The sequence below is a fragment of the Mus caroli genome, unplaced genomic scaffold, assembly GCF_978045245.1.
Source record: "Mus caroli unplaced genomic scaffold, Mus_caroli_1 scaffold_17, whole genome shotgun sequence".
NCBI lineage: Eukaryota > Metazoa > Chordata > Mammalia > Rodentia > Muridae > Mus > Mus caroli.
Window position 1 is genome coordinate 50,878,065 of NW_028227272.1, and position 8,973 is coordinate 50,887,037.

Below are 8,973 nucleotides of genomic sequence, written 5' to 3' on the forward strand. Positions count from 1 at the left end.
ACTCTTTTTATTTCTTTGAATTTATATCAATTTTGTGGGGGTAAATTAAATGTGAACACATTTTTCCCTGACATGAGAATTTGAGGAAAGTTGCTTGTCTTATTTGTGAGAAGAATCATTCTCAAATGTATCTTGAAATGTGTCTTTTTACACCATAATTCAAAGAAATTATTAGTCAAATTTGATGCAGTAAACCTACAAAGTCACATTTTATCTGGAAAATAGTTATTGTTGTACATGCTGGTTTGCAGAGGACACATGGAGATATTGAATAAGACGACTGTGATATTGAATTTCAGCATTAAATGGACTACAATAATATAAACCATGTGAAATTTAATTCATTTTAATTTTGTGAATATAATACCCCTAAAATATTTCTCCTTTTCTTTCTCTAAAATCTTATATATATATATATATATATATTCTGCTCCAAACTCTTGCTCTCTTTTCTCACTATTTGTTATAACATGCATATATGTATATGTACATGTTCATATATGTGTGTATGCACATGTATATGTACATGTATTCATTCATGTATGTATTCCTAAATATAACCTGCTCGGTTCACTTAGTGTTATTTTTATGTATGATTTTAAGGCTGAGTATTTGGCACTGGCCAGCTAATTGAGCAGCGTTCAGTTTTTTAGTATGTCCATAGGATTCCTTAGAGAAGAATATAAAAACCAGTAGATGAAGGAGTTTCCTGAGAGATTAACTCTCCTAATAATATACACCCATACTATCTCGCCACATGATGGATTAAACATGGGTGGGCAAAGATGAAACCTATGAGACACCTTTAATATCCTAACAAAAATATAATTAACAACTTTGTATAAAGATGATAGGAGAAAATTAAAATCAACAATAAACATTTATTCTTATTTCTTTAAAATAAACATTGAACTAGTACACTATTAGTGAATGTAAATTTTAAATTGTTAAGAAATGAACTTTTTTTATTACTTTTAATGTGTGCCACCACGCCCAGCAACTTTTAATGTTTTTTATAGTCCAGTCATTTCCAGCTCTTGTTCCACCCTCCCACAATTCCACATCCCATTCTTCCTCCTCCCTGTCTCCAAGAAGATATTTTTATCCACCATCTTCTCTCACTGAAGCCAGACCAGGCAGTCTTCTGCTGTATATATAACAAGGCCTCTGATCAGCTCCTGTACACTGCTGGTTGTTGACTCAGTGTCTCAGAGATCTCAGGGGTCTGGATAGTTGAGACTGCTGGTCTTCCTTTAGGGTCGCCCTCCTCCTCTCCTTCTTCCAGCCTTTCATTAATTCAAGAGCAGTGGTCCCTGACTTCAGTCCAATGGTTGTGTGTAAGTATCTGCATCTAACTCAGTTAGTTGCTTGTTAGGCCTCTTGGAGGGCAGCAGTGCTAGGCTCATGTCTGTGAGTACATCATAGCATCAATGATAGTGTCAGGCTATGGAGTCTTCCTTTGAGATGGATACCAATTTAAGCTGATCACTGGACCTCCTTTCCCTCAGTCACTTCTCCATTTTTGTCCCTGCTGTTCTTATAGAAAGGAACAGTTCTGGGTCAGAGTTTTTGACAGTGGGATGGCAAACCCATTCCTCTACTTGATGCCCTCTCTTTACACTAGAGCTGAACTCTAAGAGTTCCTTCTTCCCACGGTTGTGCATTTCATCTTAAGTCCCTCCCAGTGAGTGCTGAGGGTCTATAACCTCTCTAGTAATTCTGGAGGGTTCCCTCACTTTCTACCCCCTGAGGTTTCATATTAACATTGATTCTGTTGGCCCTCGGGACTTCTCTCTTGTCTCACCCCCATACTTGATCATGTTCCCCCTTCCCCTCTTCCCCTCTCCAACTGAACTCCATCCTTCCCTCTGCTTAACATGATTATTTTCTTCTCCCTTCCAAGTGGCAACTTACTTGGGCTCCTTACTTGGGCTCTTCTGCTTGTTCACCTTCTTGAGATCTGTGGATTGTATTATAGGTTTTCTGTACAATATTTGCTAATATCCATTTATGATTGAATACATAAAGTGCATGTCCTTTGGGTCTGAGTTCCCTCACTCAGTATTATATTTTCTAGTTCCATTCATCTGCCCGCAATACTCATGATGTCCTCATTCTTGATAGGTAAGTAGTATTCCAATGTGTAAATGAACCACATTTTCTGTATCCATTCTTCTGTTTTGAGACATCTGGGTTGTTTCCAGCTTCTGGCTATCACAGATAAGTCTGCTATGAACGTAATGGAACACATGCCCCTGCGGCATGGTAGGACATCTTTTGGGTATATTCCCAACAGTGGTACTGCTGGGTGTTCAGGTATATTTATTTCTAATTTTCTAAGGAATCCCCAGAGTGTCTTCCAGAGTGGTTGTACCAGTTTCCAGTCCCACCAGCAATGAGGAGTATTCATATTTCTCCACATCCTCCCCAACATATGCTATCATGAGCTTTTGATCTTAGCCATTCTTATTGATATTAGGTAGAATTTCAGTGTCATTTTGATCTGCATATCCCTGCTCACTAAGCAAATTAAACATTTCTTTAAGTGCTTCTAGGCCATTTGAGATTTATCTCATGTAAATTTTCTGTTTAGTTCTATATCCCATGTTTAGGTTGTTTGGTCTTTTGGAGGTTATAAGGTTTTCTTGAGTTATATATTTATTTTGTATATTAGCCCTTTATTGGATATGGAGGTAGTGAAGATTTTTCCCAATCTATAGGTTGCCAATTTGTTCTTTTGACTCTGTCCTTGCCTTCAAAAGCTCTTTGTTTTCATGAGCTCCAATTTATTAATTCTCGATCTTAGAACCTGAGACAATGGAGTTCAGTTTAGAAAAAAAATATCCCCTGTGCTAATAAATTCAAGGCTCTTTTCCACTTTCTCTTCCATTCAATTCAGTGTATATGGTTGTATGTTGAGGCCCTTGATAAACTTGGATTTGAGTTTTGTGCCATTTGACACAAATGCATCCATTTTCATCTTTCTACATACTGACGGCCAGTTAGACCAGCACCATGTATTGATGATGCTTTTCTTTTTCCATTGTATATTTTTTGCTTCATTGTCAAAGATCAAGTGTTCATAAGTGTGTACTTTTATTTCTGAGTCTTCAATTCTATTCCATTGATCAGCCTGTCTGTCTCTGTACCAATACCATGCAGGGTTTTTTGTTCATTTGGTTGGTTGGTTGGTTAGTTGGTTGGTTGGTTGGTTGGTTTTTTTATCACTAATACTCTGTAGTATATCTTGAGGTCAGCGATTGTGATTCCCCAGAAGTTCTTTTATTACTGAGAAGAGTTTTAGCTATCATGGGGTTTGTTACTCCAGATGTATTTGAGAATTATTCTTTTTATCTCTGTGAAAAATTGAGTAGGAATTTTAATGGGTCTTGTATTGAATCTGTACATTGTTTTTCGTGGGATGGCCATTTTTACTGTGTTAATCCTACCAATCCATGAGAATGACAAGTCTCACCATTTTCTGAGGTCTTCTTCATTATCTTTCTTGAGAGACTTAAACTTCATGTCATACAGATATTTCACTTCTTTGGTTAGAGTTGCATCAATATATTTTATATTTTTTGTGAATATTGTGAAGGGTGTTATTTTCCTATTTTCTTTCTCAACCAATTTCTCATTTGCATAAAGGAAATTTTCTGATTTGAGTTAATTTTATATCCAGCCAGTGTGCTGAAGTTGTTAATCAGCTATAGATGTTCTCTGGTAGAATGTTTTGAGTTGCTTATTTAAATTCTTTATTTATCCTGTTGATTTTCTCAAAGAACAAGTTTTTGGTTTGGTTAATTCATTGTATAACTCCCATTGTCTCTATTTGTTTGATTTCAGTTGGAAATTGACAATTTAGTGCAGTTTAATACTCTGGATTGTGTTTGCTTCTGTTTGGTTTAGGGCTTTCATGTATTCTGTTCAGTTACTTGGGTAGGATCTCTACAATTTCTTTAAGAGGGCACTTAATGCTATGCATTTTCTTTTTAGCACTGCTTTCAGTGTGTCTCATAAGTTTGGCTATGCTGTGTCATTATTTTCAATTAATTCCAGGAAAACTTTAATTTCTTATTTAATTCTTCCCTGACTTTCAACCAAAAATTATTAAATGAGATGGGGAAGGATACTTCATATGCATCAAAGGAAATATTCACCAAAAGAAAGTCTCAATTCTGAACATCTAGTGCCCCAAATACAAGAACACTCACATTTAAAAATAAACTTTACTAATTCTCAAAACAGACATTGAAGAGTACACAATAATAGTGGAAGACTTCAATATTCTACTCTCACCAATGGACAGGTTATTGAAACAGAAACTATACAGAGACACAGTGAAACTAAGAGAGGTTATGAACCAAAGGGTTTAACAGATAAATACAGAATATTCCACCCTAAAACAAAAGAATATACATTCTTCTCAGCACCTCATGGTATCTTCTCTATAATTGACAATGTAATTGGACACAGACCAGGCCTCAACAGATACAAGAAGATTGAAATAATCCAATAACTCTTTCAGATTACCACAGATTATGGTTAGATTTGAATAACAACCAAAACAACAGAAAACCCACATACCCATCATAAGTGAAGAACACTTTACTCAAGGATAACTTTGTCAGGAAAGAAATAATGAATTGAACTTATTACAATAAGCACCAGCTATTTAAATCACATTTTACTATAATGAAAGAACGTATTGCAGTACAAACCTCCATTTTCCAATAGAGGTTATAAATATTTCCCCATAATGATAAATCCATATAAGAAATATTAAATGATCTATGAATGGAGAATTTTGCTTCAAGAGCATACAATAAAATCATATTAAAGGTATTTAATCTTTGATATTATAAGACTATTCTTTTCTTCTGAGTGTCGCCAAGTGCCTGATACAAAGCACACTATGGAGGAAAAGGGTTTTATTTGGGCTCATGTTACTGGCAATATCATCTATTATGGTGGCATAATTACATGAGGAGTTCACTTCTGTGTGGAAGAGTAAGCTGTAAGGGGAACACCAATCTGTATGTTCTTATTTTCCCTTACATTATATGCAAGGACATCAGCATATGTCATCATGTAGCCCACATTCAGGGTAAGCATTAATCATATCAGCAAACCCTTTCACAGAAACACCCAAATTTTATCCCATTAATGTCCTAGGTACTCCTTATTCCAAAATAATCCATAATATTCTTCACATCTCCACTTATTAAACAAGACATTTAATTTATTATTATTTTCTTCTTGGCTCTTTTATAACTGCTATAACATATGTAATGTAAACTAAAGCCATAGTGATGGAAAATTCATGTTTGGAATAGTAGAAATACGTTTTTTAAAAGTAGTTCACTCTTTCAAGACTTTAGTATTGTATGAACGTGAAATAGTTTTGTCAATATGCTTGAAATTGTTACCTCCCTCATGGGCACTGGAAGAATGTAAATAACAGTTAAACCTAGCTTTATAGTTAGAAACACAAAGAAAGTTAATGTATTTCATATTCTTTCTATTAGTCTTCAAATACAAAATCTTATTGAATCTGGCATGAAACTGCAATCTATGAATATTTCTCAAAAGCAAATGTAGCAATATCAGGCACCTCCAACTTAGGAGTGACTTCAGCTCATGTTTCTTCCAATTATGTATACTTGTTTTACAATATTGGTTGTATTTTTATAGACGTTCTAGTACAACATTGCTACACCATACTGAACACAAGAAACTCAATAAACAATTTTATTTTGAGTTTTCTTGTGTATTACAGCAGTTGATCCAAAAGTCATAATTTCCTGGTATTTCATTGCTTACCGAAAGCATTCAGTATGGGCAGCACAAGATTCTGAAATGAGCTCATAGATGATATAATTACTGTTTTATTTCATTTCCGTTCAAATTTGACTCTGCAAATAATATCAATCTCTGCTTCAGCACAGACTAGCCAATAGTTTTTCAGCTTTATAACTGCATGAATGCACAACTTCAAAAAAACCTTTCTTCATCCTCTTTGAGAATCATTGGTAATATTCTACAAATCCTGGATTCTAGTCTATTTGTGTTTTATATAGTTCTAATTTACGCTTAACAACATTTCTCTTTCTTCAATTTCCTAGTTATATTTCTATAACTTCCTACTAGAAAAGAATCTCTATTACCAGTAATGCATTTTATCAAATTTGATATCATCATAAACACATATTTTACAAAAGAGTACTATTATTTCCATATAAATAGAAGCCCCTCAGAATACAAATTCACCATGTCAAAATTGATAACATGGAAAGATAACCATGAAATTAACTTTAATTATATAACTAAACAGTTGTAATTTTTCAATTATAAAAATAAGAACAGGAATATTACCTGATCTTTTGGAAAATGAAGACTTTGTTAGTCAGATGTATGGAAGTTTGTGTTTTGATTATAATTTCAGAGTGTCAACTAAAAATTAATGAAACCATGAAATTCTAAATATGAGAGATATCTTCAACAGAGGGTATTATGATTAATAATTACTTGCTAACGTGGCAGGATCTAGAACCATATCATGTCTATGAGGGATTTCCTATGTCGGGTCATCTGAGATTAAAGAAACCAAGAGCCATCTCTTCCAAATCTCTCAGTCTAGAAGCTTTAAAAAAGCTGCTCTGAAATGATGGGTATTGGTAGCTGGAAGCCACTTGAGGAAAGAATTTCTGAAAAAGCACTTTTTTATTGGATATTTTATTTATTTACATTTCAAATGTTATTCTTTTTCCCGACTTCCCCTCTGAAAATCCCCAACTTATTCCCCCTTGCCCCTACTTCGATGGGTGTGATCCCCCACTCACCCACCCAGTCCTGCATCCCTGCTTTGGCATTTCCCTACATTTAGGCATGGAACCTTCACAGGACCAAGGGCCTCCCCTAGCATTGATTTCCAACAAGGACATCATCTGCTATATATTCAGCTGGAGACATAGGTCCTTCCATGCGTATTCTTTGGTTGGTGGTTTGGTCCTTGGGGGTGGGGGTGGGGGTATGGTTGGTTCATATTGTTGTTCTTCCTATGGGGTTGTAAACCCCTTCAGCCCCTTCAATCCTTTCTCTAACAGCAGTACTTTTAAGGTTGGAGGTTTTAGAGGTAGATGGATCCATTGGTTAACTCTAGGATACTGGATCCATTGAACTCTCTGACTCTGGCAATTGCATCAAAGGCATGAAGTCCCAAGCAATCTATTCCTGTCCTTCTAGAAGACAGTCTGAACAGTTTTCAGGATTCTTCTAAAAACAGAACAAATTCTTAAAGTCTGAGTATCCTACTAGAGAAAATTATGATGTCCATCATATTATCTCATATCTTTCTCATTCAATTCACTCCAACATCACCTCTAACTTTGAGCCCCTGATAATTCAGATATATGGAGTTGCTAGATGGATCTAATTGCTGACTGTAGAATCGGTTTTGAAAGAACTGTAAAAACTGCATGAGAAGTGGGAGTGATGACAGAGACTGACAATACTTACCAGAAGTCCACAATCAGACCTTTTGGCCTGAAACTTCTAGGAAAGATTCCCTGCTCTTCAAGGTTGTGACAATCCCAGCAAGCTGTCAGAAAGCATCACACTAAAAGAACATCTACCCTCAATAGTCAGATAGCACCTCATCAAAGGAAGCCAATAGATCAGGAAGTTGATTTCAGATTGCAGGGTATTAAAGTATCAGGAAAGTGATAGGGTACTTGGTAATTATATTCCCCACCTCACCCCTCAAAGCACAGCCCCTGTAACCAAACCAGAGAAAAGACCTTTAAAACATGATCCTTTAGAAAACATTCAAATGTCCTTTAAATGATTGTCATCTTACAAGCCAGATACCTCCACTTAAGTTTAATTAGTAAATATTGAATTTTCATGTTCACTTTTCTTATAACTCTGTCCAAACGGCCTGCATTAACTAGTTTTACTATTAGTGTTATAAATCAGTTTTTCTTGTTTGGTTTGGTTTGGTTTGGTTTGGTTTGGTTTGGTTTGGTTTGGTTTGGTTTGGTTTGGTTTGGTTTTTTCAAGACAGGGTTTCTCTGTGTAGCCCTGGCTGTCCTGGAACTCACTTTGTAGACCAGGCTGGCCTCGAACTCAGAAATCTGCCTGCCTCTGCCTCCCAAGTGCTGGAATTAAAGGTGTGCACCACCACCGCATGACCATTTTTCTTGTTCTTAATTCTATGTAAATGATACCATAAAGCATATAATTATTGTTTACTCTCTTGTGTTTCTTTTATGAGACCAATGTCTACACTTTTTTTTAGGAGTTCACAACGTATATGGATTCAAAATCTCATTCTGTTTGTTATGTAAACTAAAGTAGTTTACACTTTGGAGATACATTCCTATAATCTGCACTTCTGTTTAGGATTTCCATAAGCACATTGTTTTTTTGAATGATATCAAAATAATGTCACAAGAGAAAGTCTATCATTTTCTTTATCCCTGTGTTGAATGCCTAACTTCTATTACTCAGTGTGTGACTTTCTTATTATTTAGTCTCTATTAAATCAGGGAAATCAATATGAGGATAGACTGATGAGCCACAAAAAGTATGAATATCATTATAAGAAGACTGGGTTAGAGATCATAGGCTAATGTAAAGACTTCATGAGATGTTCACTTACACATCAGAATAAAAAACCTGAAAGCCAGGCATGGTAGCCCACACCTTTAATCCCAGCACTCTGGAGGCAGAGGCAGTCAGATTTCTGAGTTTGAGGCCAGCCTGCTCTACAGAGTGAGTTCCAGGACAGCCAAGGCTGCACAGAGAACCCTGTCTCGAAAAACCAAAGCAAACCAAATCAAACCAAACCAAACAAAAACAAAACAACAAAAAGAAACCAGAAGCAGATCCTGCCTCATGTTTCATAGAAGAAAATTTTCAATGTTTATTTTGTATTTCCAAATTCTATAACTATGAGGAACTATATATGCT